Below are 13,763 nucleotides of genomic sequence, written 5' to 3'. Positions count from 1 at the left end.
CACGTCGACACAACGTGAATTTTTGGTTGTGGTTGTGGTTTGGTTTGATTTCGACGTGAATGCAACGTTGAGAGTGACTGTAGGTTTTGGTAAATTTATTCACACACACACACGCACACACACACACACACACACACACACACACACACACACACACACACACACACACTTTCACACTCAGACACAGATCATAAGGACTATACATGTAACACCATAAACTCAAGATACGATCAACAATTTTATTTCATAACAAAAAAATGCATATTGTGTTGCGGAGAAATTAAAAATGCACGCAGCTTAGCAGGGCAACAGCACAGCATATTCAATCGATTCTTTGTCCTGGTGGTCCTCTTCTCCCAGGCAGTCCTCTGTGCGCCTCTTTGATGCTGGTCGCTAAACAAAGCAAAGACAGCACATTGATATTATATGTCTGGAGTAGAAATAAACATCTTTTCAACTCAGGTCACTTTTTAGTAACTTTCCACTGCCTACTATGTCTCTGGCCTACTGCCAACTGAGTGTTAACACAATTTCTTTTTAATAATGAAATAAAGCATTATGTCCCTTCTTCGAGCCTTGTTGTGTCAGATTTAGGCCGCAAGCCAAGACAACAAAAGACTGTGTGCCAGTGTGTATTCCTTCCATAAGAAATGAAGTATTTCAAACGAAAATTGATCGTTTCAGAACAGTTTGGGGGTATTTTATTTGTATTTGCATCATTAGGACATTTGACCTGGAACAGTCTGGAATGGAAACTGTCTTTAATCTGTGTACAAGAATTAAATGTTTGTAATTGTCCAAACACAAATAACAAACAAACACACACACACACACACACAAACACACACAAACACATACACACAAACACACGCACGCACACACAGTGTACACACATACACACACACACACACACACATACACACTAGCGCGTCACCTTATTCCCATTACTATGATTTATACACAACAACTTCAATAAGCGATACACGTTTCATATGCTGATCAGGATGCTATGAACTTTGACACGCTCCAAAGCCCATTATATGGGCCGGTGTCCGTCTCTCACCTTGAGGATAAAAGGGCTCACAGCCTTTTCAACATTGTTATCAAAAACAGAAAATGGAAGCAATCATTACAATCAAACTTTTTTGTTAATTACACTACACCTTGTCATCGGAAACTAAAAGTTATTTGGTTTTGGCCTTTTTTCACAGATTATACATTGGATTATACGGTTGAAAAAAAAGAGAACTTTAAAGTTGCCATCAAGCAAGAGAGGGATGGGTGGTTTCAACTTGCAAGGGTAACAAGAAAGCAGTGAGAGAGACAATTAAGGGCGACATGTGCGATCAAGTTGAATTTGAAAGTCCAGCACCTATAATTACAAGTTTTCTACTTATATTTCCAGTGTTATCCATGCCAAGAAGGTTCTTTTTTTCTAACTTGCATCTGTCCGACACGTGCGATCTCACTTTTTCAGTGAGTTATTTTTTCCCTCTAACATCTGGTTGCCAGACTTGGGTCAACCTCTTGTCAAATTTCATACTGTGATTCTCACGTGTCCGACTGATCGCTTCTTTGAGAGCGTGACTTGACAATGTTCCGTCAATCACTTATTTGAGACGGGTCATACAATTACAAAGGCTCCTAATTGCCCCGCTCCTGTACGCTTCGTTGGGACAAGTCGAAGAGCCTAGCGGAAAACTTTGGGGGGAGGGTCTACGGGGATTGGGGGGCGGGGGCGGGGGGGGGGGGGGGGGATCTTAGATTGAGAGGAGACGGAATGCATGGAACGGAACTTTTATGAATCGTTTTGTAGTTTTTTGTGTCTGGAGCATGTAAACAAAACAAAAATGAGCAAAATTCTGAGAGAAAAACGGGAGCTTTATCAAAGCAAATTTGTTTTACAGTTGTTGTGATTATTCAACGACAAAAAGAGACACAATACAATCTGTTATACTTTTGATTTCTAAGAGTTGAAATCAATTACGCAGATATATTATAAGTCTACAAAGTCACGACAGTGCCAAAATAGCATGATCGCATTTTTGAATATTTCACTAATCAAGTCAAGTCAAGTCAAGTCAAGTATTTTATTGTTTTGGGCCCAGAGGGCTTTGAAACAAAGATATAACTTTAACAAAAAAAGGTAACAAATCAGACAGTTAATATATGTATACAAATTGAGCGGACAAATACAACAATACTATACAACCAAAATAAATTGGCAATATACACTTCCATACATACAAACAAAAAGAAAATAGGTTTAACAAAATCAGGTAAGAAATCAGACAGATAATATATTAAGCGGACAACGATAATATACAGCCGAAATAAATTGGCAATACCATTATGCCATGCATCTTTTGTAAAAACACATTTTTTTCTTTCTTTATTTGGTGTTTAACGTCGTTTTCAACCATTCAAGGTTATATCGCGACGGGGAAAGGGGGGAGATGGGATAGGGGAAAGGGGGGAGATGGGATAGAGCCACTTGTTAAGTGTTTCTTGTTCACAAAAGCACTAATAAAAAAAATTGCTCCAGGGGCTTGCAACGTAGTACAATATATGACCTTACTGGGAGAATGCAAGTTTCCAGTACAAAGGACTAAACATTTCTTACATACTGCTTGACTAAAATCTTTACAAACATTGACTATATTCTATACAAGAACCACTTAACAAGGGTAAAAGGAGAAACAGAATCCGTTAGTCGCCTCTTACGACATGCGGGGTGCAGAGAAATAAGGATGTGGAAAAGAAGACTTTTGGTAAGTGAAATAAAGGTGATGGATCCAGTCAGGTAGAAATAAGACAACAAGAAAAGAATTGGAAAACTGCAGGGAATAGTAGGGAGAGTTTTCTTGGAAGGAAATATAGGTGAAAGGACTGGTAAGGCAGAAATAAGACAAAAGAAGAGAAGTAAAGGGGTGGGGTAGCTTGGTGAAAACACTCCCGCCGCGTGAAGGCGACCCCATGGGAGCTTGTAAAAACACAAAACAAAAGCATGTATTACATATATATACATAATAATAATAATAATAATAATAATAATAATAACGGGCATTTATAAAGCGCCTTATCAGAAGTTCAAAGCGCGTGACAACAATACATGTATACAAAAATCATACAATCACTGTCAGATTCAAACAACACATCATGCACATCTCACATCCCCAGACTCTATACTAAGGAACTATCCGTAGTGTTGTTGGAACAAGTGAGTTTTCAAATTGGACTTAAAAGATGAAATGGATGGAGAGTGACGTAATTGAAAGGGGAGTGAATTCCATAACTGAGGTCCATAATACGAAAACGTGCGGAAGCCATGAGCCTTGCGTTTAAAGCGACCTTGACGGAGAAGTCGAGCATCATCAGAAGAACGAAGGGTGCGAGAGGGAGTGTAGAGAGAGACCAGTTCAGAAAGATAGGCAGGTGCCGATTCAGAGATGATATTGTAGCAGAAGCAGGCAGCTTTATACCTAATACGTTCAGATACAGGAAGCCAGTGAAGTTCTTTCATGAGAGGAGTGCAGGGTTGTCGATGCTGTGCTCTGAAAATGAGACGTGCAGCAGAGTGTTGTACTTTTTGCAAGGGTTGGAGAGTGGAGTCAGGGCAGCCTATGAGAAGGGAGTTGCAGTAATCTAATCTGGACAGAATGCAGGATGTAACGAGAGTTTTAGTGGCATCAACAGTGAGAAATTTTCTTATGGAACCTATTCTTCTGATCTCAAAGTAACATGTCTGACAGACTTTTTTGATGTGTTGTTTCATTGAGAGGTGGGAGTCCATGATGAACCCAAGATTCCTAGCACTATCAGAGAGAGAAATGTCACTAGAACCTACTGTGATGGAGGCTGGAATGGAAGTGGTCGAAGAGGAAGCTCCAGAGAAAAGAAGAAATTCAGTCTTGTCATCATTTAACTTGAGCATATTGTTTGTCATCCATGATTTAATATCTGAAGTGCAGTTTTGGAGAGTGTGCGTCACCGCTTGGATTTCTGTAGGCGTGCATGCTTGTTGGAGTTGTGTGTCGTCTGCAAAGAGGTAGTGATTGACTGCGTGTTGCTTGATGACGGCAGAGAGAGGAGTGGTGTATAGTACAAATAAAACTGGGCCTAGAACTGATCCCTGGGGAACGCCGAAACAGAGAGGAGATGGAGGAGATGAGAGATTATTGACAGACACATACTGACTACGGCCCTGTAGATATACCATACCAATAAAGAAACTAGATGTAACGCTAACATACTAAAATCATAACATGGGCTACAAATCTTGCTAGCTTCATTAGTTTTATTTTAGATTTACAATTCATTAACTGTTCATATTTTAAACAATTTGGGTGAGATCAGTAATAAGGACTAATTAATTTTCTTCTTTCAGACACTATACTTTCGTCGGTACAAATGAACAAATAGTGAAACTCATCACCTAATTCATTTTTATTGCACATATCACACAATCTTTCATTTCTAGGAACATTAAAAAATTTGTGCTGATGTATTGGCAACTTATGATTGCTTGTTCTAAATTTTGCTAATTAAAATTTTAACTTGGAATTTCCTAGGCAACCAAAGCAAATACCTTTCCAGACAAAAATCCTTTTTATATATTCTGTAATTAAAGCACAAGCTGTTGGCATTTACGTCAGTGTTCCATTCCTGCAGGAATTGATCTCTTAGCCTTTGTTTTACAACGTTTTTAAAACCTGAGACGGCAAGACTCTGAGTTGTCCATAGATATGATAGACCCAACTTATTTAACATAGTATTGACATGCGACAACCAGGGCAATTTAACGTTTTGTACGTGGTACAACTTCAAATGTAGTTTTAACATTAAACAAGACATCTTATTCGCACCATCGTTCATTTCTTTCATCAGTTTATACCAATAAACCAGTAACTGACATTGTACCTCAATTCTAATTGGATAACGACCAAGCTCTCCGTAAACCATACAAGTGGGTGTAGTTTTATATACATCAAGAAGCATTTTTAAAAATCGCAATTGAAACCTTGACAATATGTCTAATGAATCATATCCCCACACCTCACAACCATACAACAAAATTGGATGTACACACTTCTCAAAAAGATCCAATTGCACATCAATTGGTAAATTTAGTTTTCTACATTTTCGAATTAACGAGAACATTGCACGGTTACCAATCAAACAATGACGTTTCATGGCATTATGAAATTTGTTATTATAGTTAAATAGTACACCTAAGTACACATAGTCCCAAACTACTTGGACAGGTACTCCATTCAAGACAAAATTTGGAATATTCCGTATTTTCCCCCGCGAAAAAGCAACTATTTTTGTCTTTTCAATATTTGAAGTCGGCGTGTACTTTCGACGCCACTCATACATAACACCCCAGTGATATGGCCCTTCGTGGTCGGCTGGGCGTTAAGCAAACAAACAAACAAAATTAAAAAATTACAAAACACCATGAAAAATCATTATCGACGATCGCAAATCTGCTTAGCCTATCAATAAATACATTACAAAAAGCTCTATTAAATATGTAAAAAGGCATCGGAGGAAACTCAGTCAAGGCATCCAGTCAGGGAGAGAATGAGCCGAACTCATCAGTTTTGACCTGAGTCAAAGAAACTACAATGGGATCCTTATGTACAGTGTTTGCCTGAGTTCAGGATGACATACATACATAAGCACGCACGCACAGACAGACAGACAAAGTCAAGTTGACGATCGCATAGGCTACACTTACGTGAGTCAAAAAACACACCTGGAAACGAAACCAAAACCGTGACAACGAAAACCAAACACATCGACCTAAAAAAGCAAAACAAAACATACACGAGCTTCTAACAAAAAACAAACAAACGACCGGTGGTGGTTTTTTTTCATGTATACCTACTCTGGTCTCATAATTATGTATGTTTGTTTACCTCAGCAAACCGGCAGACACTGAAACAAACAAACGCACAAACGTGACAAAACACGGCTCAGCCACTCAAGGTGAAGGACTATTTAATTGCAGGCTCCATACATTGTGTATAAGTATTCAGCTTTCCTGGTGGTCAAGATAACTATGTGGACAAATGCCAGGAAAGGACGGGGTAGTAGTAGGCACAGAAAGTACTGTTTCTAGTTGGACAAAAAAGCAAAAGTCACAAATCCAATTGCATTATGTACGGATGAACGGCACAAACACAATATGTAAAAAGGAGAAAAAAGGAAAGTACGCGAGGTAGAAAAAAATCGATTAAAAGTTTACTGTTTTTGAAAGTTTGCTGACTTTTGGCATATTCCGCCTGCCGTACGTTACGCTTTGCTGCCAGCCACACATTTTATCTGCGCGAGCTGATAACACACAATGGCGGCACCCAGTGCACGTGCGGACGCTGCAGATCTCGGTGAGTGAAAATCCTGTGTTACAGTCTCTTTATGATATAAAATTGCACTGTTATGAGTTGTGTTCTGTCTAGCGAGTTATAAAAGTACGTTGCAGGCAAGCTATGTGTCATTTTATGAGTAATTTCACTCAATTTCTGTGAAAAACGAGTCAAAATGTATGGTTGGCTAACGGAGTCAAATCCACCGGCAACCTATTCAGAGAATCATTCCATTTGTGACTCATGTCGAACTTAGTGTGTGTGACGCGTGCGCGCGCGTGAGTGTTAGTTGGTGTGTGTCTGTGTGTGTGTCTGTGTGTTCAGTATATGTGCACCTGTCCCACTAAATGTTTTTAACATAGAGGGGGAATCGAGACGAGGGTCATGGTGTATGTGTGTCTGTGTGTGTGTGTGTGTAGAGCGATTCAGAGTAAAATACTTGACCGATCTTTATGAAATTTGACATGAGAGTTTCTGGGTATGATATCCCCGGACGTTTTTTTCAATTTTTCGATAAATGTCTTTGATGACGTCATATCCGGCTTTTTGTAAAAGTTGAGGCGGCACTGTCACACCCTCATTTTTCAATCAAATTGATTGACATTTTGGCCAAGCAATCTTCGACAAAGGCCGGACTTCGGTATTGCATTTCAGCTTGGTGGCTTAAAAATTAATTAATGACTTTGGTCATTAAAAATCAGAAAATTGTAATTAATTTTGTTTTTTATAAAACGATCCAAATTTACGTTCATCTTATTTTTCATCATTTTCTGATTCCAAAAACATATAAATATATTATAATCGGATTGAAAACAATATCTCAAAATTAAAAATATTAAAATTATGATCAAAATCAAATTTCCGAAATCGATTTAAAAACAATTTCATCTTATTCCTTGTCGGTTCCTGATTCCAAAAACATATAGATATGATATGTTTGGATTAAAAACACGCTCAGAAAGTTAAAACGAAGAGAGGTACAGAAAAGCGTGCTATGCAGCACAGCGAAACCACTTCCGCGCTAAACAGTCTCTTCAGTTTCACTGCGTTTTGCACGAGCGGCGGAGGCTACGGTCATTGTGAAAAAATGCAGTGCGTTCAGTTTCATTCTGTGAGTTCCACAGCTTGACTAAATGTAGTAATTTCGCCTTACGCGACTTGTTTATCGTTGTCATCGTTGTTGTTCTCAGCACAGATCTAGATGCTTTTGTTTAGAAGGGGAGTACGAGTAGATGATCCCGCTTTAATAGTAAATTTCCGCATTTTTCAGATGAACCTGAGCCAACATGCGTCATCTGTAATAAGCCAATCCAGAACGGACAACAAGCTGTGCACCAGACTGAAAAGGGGGTAAAAGGCCTAAAAAAAGCCAGTCAGTTACGTAATGTTTCACTGACGTTCCAAGTAGGCCAGAGACTACATAAGGAGTGTAGGCAAGAGTTCTGCAACGCCAACTCGATAAACCGTGATAATAGAAAACGCACAACAGAGGAATCAGCGAATGTGGCTACCCTACGTTCGAAGCAGAAACAATTTGACTTTGCGCATGACTGCTTGTTTTGTGGCCAGCCTGCTCTTGAAGATGACGAAAAGAAAGTATGTCCAGATGTGTATTTTGTACGTTCGTTTAGTTTTCAGCTTAAACTTCTTCAAGCATGCCAAGAACGAGGTGTAGGGGACAAGTGGGCAGAAATCGTTCGAGGTCGCCTTGAATTTGCACCAGATCTGCATGCAGCTGATGCAGTATATCATAATCAATGTAATGTACATTTCAGAACAAAGAAAAATGTGCCAATTTCATTTAACTCTCATCCCAATACCCTGGCGAAAGAAACGACGAAAGGACGACCAGAAGATCCAACTCGAACAGAAGCCTTTCTCCGAGTGATTTCCTATCTTGAGGACAATGAAACTGAACAGGTGACTGTAGGCGACCTTTGCAAAAAGATGGGACAATATTGTGATGAACCCTTTTCTGAAAAACACATGAAAAGGAAGCTGGATCAGCATTTCGGTAAAACCATCATCATTACCAGCACCAACAACAAGTCCAACATCATACTTTCCGTGTTACTGCAGCGGACATTTTATACTCATTTTCAAGAACTCCAAAAGATGAGGATGCAACGACTGAGAAGCTGCGAATTGTAGAAGCTGCTGCAAAACTAATCATGTCTGACATCCGGGAGATGAAATCAAACAAAGACAAGTATCCCACAAGAGATGAAATCGGAAACCTTGAACACAATCTTGAGTATCTGCCCGAGTCTGTCAAGCTCTTTCTCCAGACACTTATGCACAGGAAGAAGGAACCACAGCTGAAAATTGCATCGCTGGGACAAGCTTTGGTGCAAGCAACATGTCCAAGGATTGTGATGGCACCTCTTCAGATAGGGCTTGCTGTCCAGCTTCACCATCTGTTTGGTTCAAGGTATTTAGTTGATCACTTGAACAAGCTGATCGACTGGAGCCCTGCACTACTGATCTACCACCCGCACCAGAGTCATTACTGAAAGTCATCAGATGTAACTGTAAGGGAGACTGCTTGTCCAGGAGGTGCACCTGCAGGAAGCATGGATTGGAGTGTTCACTCGCTTGTGGGGAATGCAAGGGGATTGGCTGTGCCAACTCAGCTTCTCTGCAGGAAATTGAAGGCCTTGAACTTGAGGAAGTATAAACTGACACTGTATGCGTTTGAGTTCTGGACAGAGAAACTAGCACTTTTCAGAAGCGCTACCATTGGCAGACTTAACTGATGTAAATGTCCCTGAGACACTGAGATTAGGTCATTTAAGATTTCCCCAAAACTCTATAGACTATTGATTTCCATTGGGTCATTCCCTAACCCCCACTCCACATACGACGCCCTCCTTGTTCATTATCATTATTCGCCAGCCTTCGACAGTACCGGACATTGAGGGGTACGGTGAGTAAGCCTACACGCTTAATTATTGTCTTGTATATATGGTACTTTTTGTTATTCGCGCAAGCAGCTTGCTGTCTTTTTGCTGTGTTACATTATGCATATTGTATGACAATGTTAGATGTTTTTGTTTTTCATGTTCTTTTCTTTTTAATGATAAAGTCCGCAAGATGATGTGCTACTAAGAATATGCTTAAAGTTCGTGTGCTGAGTCGGTCATTAGAGTTACACAGCTTAACTGTATTATCTGTTCACGGCATTCAGGACTTGCGTGAGCAAATGCTGTGAACGCATCTATTATTATTGCAAATCGGTTTGTTCCATGTGAAATATCTCACAAAACCCTACAAAATAACATGTTACATGACCATATTTGGGTTTTTTACAAGAATTTTAACTTTTCCGGTAATGTTGTGACGTCATAACCGTCCAAATGACCCACTTGCGCAACCCGCAGCAACCTCCTTTTTAACTATAATGTTTATGTGCCTATTTTCGACCTTTTCATAAAGAAAACAAGACTTTTGCAATTTTGTCCAACCTTCCCTTTTTTCATACATAACTTTATGTGCCTATAGGCTACATGTCATTCAGTGTACAGTGAACAAGAGGTAACTGGATGGTTTACCCAGTGGAATCCTATTCTCAAACAGTTCAGTTCTCACCTTGCTTGCTTCGATCCGAAGATGTCAAGGAAGCGCAGACGCAGGAAATGAGGTAATGTGATGCATTTTCATTTGAGTTTTTCTGCGGTGCTCGGTCACTATCAGTGATATTATCAATTGAAAAATGCTTCTTGCTATGACTGCTAACTGGAAGCACCTTCTAAATTTGGAAGGGATATGTTTTAGGTAAATTTCAAATGTGTGTGCGGAGGAGAGGTGAGAAGCACTGGTTCATCCGATCAAAAACACAATCACAATGCTCGTCTGCGGCAACAGTTCGTGACTTGAACACTAACGACGAGACAGTAGTGTTGCGACACGCAGATCGATGAAAGGAACTGCATGAATTTATTTTATTATTTTGTTGTTGTTTTTATAACTACTCAAGCTGCTTATCTTCTGTTGATATCTGCGTGAGTTTTGACGGCCATATCACGTGCGTCCCCGGTGTCACGATTTCATCTTTCGCCTGTGTACATATTTCCCCCTCGACATATACTCAAGACTGAAATGTTGTTTTCTGGTAAAATTATGAGGTGAAATTATTTATGGACGAAAAGCATGTCAGTTTCTTGCATGTGAAGAAAATTAGTGGTAAAATTTAGGCCGCTGCTAACGGCACGATATCGTTTGGCTTGGTCTTCAACAAGCAAATATGCTAGCGGCACGATATCGTTTGGTTAGGCTGCTAGCGGCACGATATCGTTTGGTTAGGCTGCCGCTAACGGCACGATATCGTTTCGCTTGGTCTTCAACCAGCAAATATGCTAACGACACGAAAACACTTGGCTACAGGAAGGCTAAAGTTTTAACAAAACTGAATGATGAGACTGAATAAGTTTGAACTTGTATCCTACGATCGATAACCAGGCAAGAGTGTAGTATAGTGTACGTCATACATCCTCAGCGGTCACGTCACTTTAGTAATGTATGTCGTACTTCACATGGTGTCTTGGTGAATCCCGCGATATGTGTATGTTTGATTTTTATATCTCTTATATGTATATATTTTATTTATTTATTATTTTGTGTGCGTGTGGATTTGTAAAGCTGGCTGAGACCGTAGCCTTAAAACTCTGGTTTATCCCACTATAAGATAACATTATTATTATTATTATTATACCCCCAGTAAAAAGTGGGCTCTAACTACTCGTACAGCACTGACGGCCGAGCAGGGGGGACCATAGCCCCCAAACAAATGTATTGCCGTATTGTTTAGAGGTCAATTATTGTTTTTGCTGGTGTTATTATTATTATTATTATTATTATTATTATGGTGAGCTTATATAGCGCGAACCACAATTAACTGTGCTCTCCGCGCTTTACATATTAATTTCTGCCGTGTGAAATGGAATTTTTTTACAGACAGACAGACAAACAAACATTTTTTACACACAATATATAACGCATTCACATCGACCAGCAAACCTCAAGCCTGTTAGGCGAGCATTCACCTTTCGCGGCCTTTATTCCAAGTCACACGGGTATTTGATGGACATTTTTATCTATGCCCCAGATCTTACACACACACACACACACACACACACACACACACACAAACACACACACACACAAATAAACAGGTTAAAAGAAGTATAAAATGAATTAAGATTTAATCTGAAGATCCGAACAATAATAGTAAAGTCGAAATCACAGAATTAGCAACATCAAAGTGTTGATCACAATGTGTAGAGCCGAACAATAATACTATGACGCAAGATGTTTAAATTGATGTGTCCATGTTGCAACAATGTGCAAGCTGCCCCTTTAAGAGTAAACATATAATTTGGAAATAACAAATAAACAGGTTAAAAGAAGTATAAAAGGAATTAAGATTTAATCTGAAGAGCCGAACAATAATAGTAAAGTCGAAATCACAGAATTAGCAACATCAAAGTGTTGATCACAATGTGTAGAGCCGAACAATAATACTATGACGCAAGATGTTTAAATTGATGTGTCCATGTTGCAACAATGTGCAAGCTTTGTTTCAATGAACATTAACACTTGCAGCACTTCAGTGTACTTTGTAATTGATGCATCAAGAAACAAGAAATCTAGCCAGGAACCCTGTTAACAGTTTATAAATCAAATTGAGGTATGGCATGTGAAACAAATTTGAGGATGGCTGGTGGCATGTATGCATGCTTCATGGTACCAAGTGTTGCATTTTCTCAAACATTCATTCCACTGCACAATCGGATTTCTATCAAGATGTTTATCCGGATCTTCGCGCCAACATATTCTGCAAACATCCTCAGCAGGCTCCATGTTTGAAGAACGTTTCACTTCCAACAGCTGTTGAAGAGCTACCCAAGCGTCATCCGTAAGCCACTGTTTCAGCAAATTGACATCAATCCCCAAAATTTCCATTGACACCTTTTCTGGCACCATCTCCAGCATTTCTTCTGATAGAGAGAGACGGACGTACATACACCCACATCCATGACACTAACACACACACACACGCGACCAAGAGAGAAAGAGAGGGAGTCCTATGACTTCAACCTCACTGTCAAGGAGGCAGAGAAACTCAATGTGAGGAGAGGGAGGGGTGGAAGGAGGTGGGAGAGAGAGAGAGAGAGAGAGAGAGAGAGAGAGAGAGCCGCGCTGGGATCGGAACATTTTTCTCATAAACCGGAAGTGACGGAAAAAAATGCTCAACTCAACAACAACAAAAAATGCCTATGCCTATGAAAATGTTGATTGTGAGAACAACAACAATGAGAATAAGAAAGGATCGTTTCGTTAGCATCTGGGCCACGAATTTGCTTCACATCCGATATCGTTTCGCTAGCATCCAAGCTCTCACAGTTGCTTCGCGTACGATATCGTTTCGCTAGTATCTAAGCCCTCGAATTTGCTTTATATCCGATATCGTGCCGTTAGCCACTCCGTAAAATTTAATAGATTTCACCCCCAAAATCGAATTCTTCGAAAACGTGTACTGAGTGGTTACGTCCCTTGAGTAAGAAGCAAAACATTTTAGGATGAATCAAATTTCTAAGTTAAATAAAACAAATTGGTTGGACAAATTTGGCCCCATGAATGTAAGGTACACAAGGTCGCTCATCAGTACTATCGAAGGGTGTTTTTTTGTTCAGTGTAGAGTTTATACTAGATCAACGAGGCCGAGAATCGAAATATCAACACGGCGAAAGATGAAAACGTCAGACCGGCCCCGTGTGTATACCAAGTCGGCAAGTGAAAGTGGCTGAGGAGGGGAGTGGGCGTAAGCGGGAAAGTTTGTTTGTTTGTTTGTTTGTTTGCTTAACGCCCAGCCGACCACGAAGGGCCATATCAGGGCGGTGCTGCTTTGACATTTAACGAGCGCCACACACAAGACAGAAGTCGCAGCACAGGCTTATTGTCTTACCCAGTCACATTATTCTGACACCGGACCAACCAGTCCTAGCACTAACCCCATAATGCCAGACGCCAGGCGGAGCAGCCACTACTCTGATTGCCAATTGTAAAGTCTTAGGTATGACCCGGCCGGGGTTCGAACCCACGACCTCTCGATCACGGGGCGGACGCCTTACCACTAGGCCAACCGTGCCGGTCAAGCGGAAAAGGAATAGCTAGGGTAAGGGGAGGGATGAAGAAGATGGGGGGGGGGGCAGGTCAGTCTGGGGACTTTATAAAAAAAAACGGTAAGACTAAGAGCATAATGTATCATTCTTACTGTACTTATAAATTTGTGTTGACAATAACTGAATGAGATGAATGTAGGTAGAATCTGTGTAGCAGTTTGGAATTGAGCTTGTTGATCTTTTGCTTATTTTTAGGTATTGAGGTCTAACG

The sequence above is a fragment of the Littorina saxatilis genome, linkage group LG14 (assembly GCF_037325665.1).
Source record: "Littorina saxatilis isolate snail1 linkage group LG14, US_GU_Lsax_2.0, whole genome shotgun sequence".
Lineage (NCBI taxonomy): Eukaryota > Metazoa > Mollusca > Gastropoda > Littorinimorpha > Littorinidae > Littorina > Littorina saxatilis.
This window is presented reverse-complemented; position numbering follows the sequence as displayed.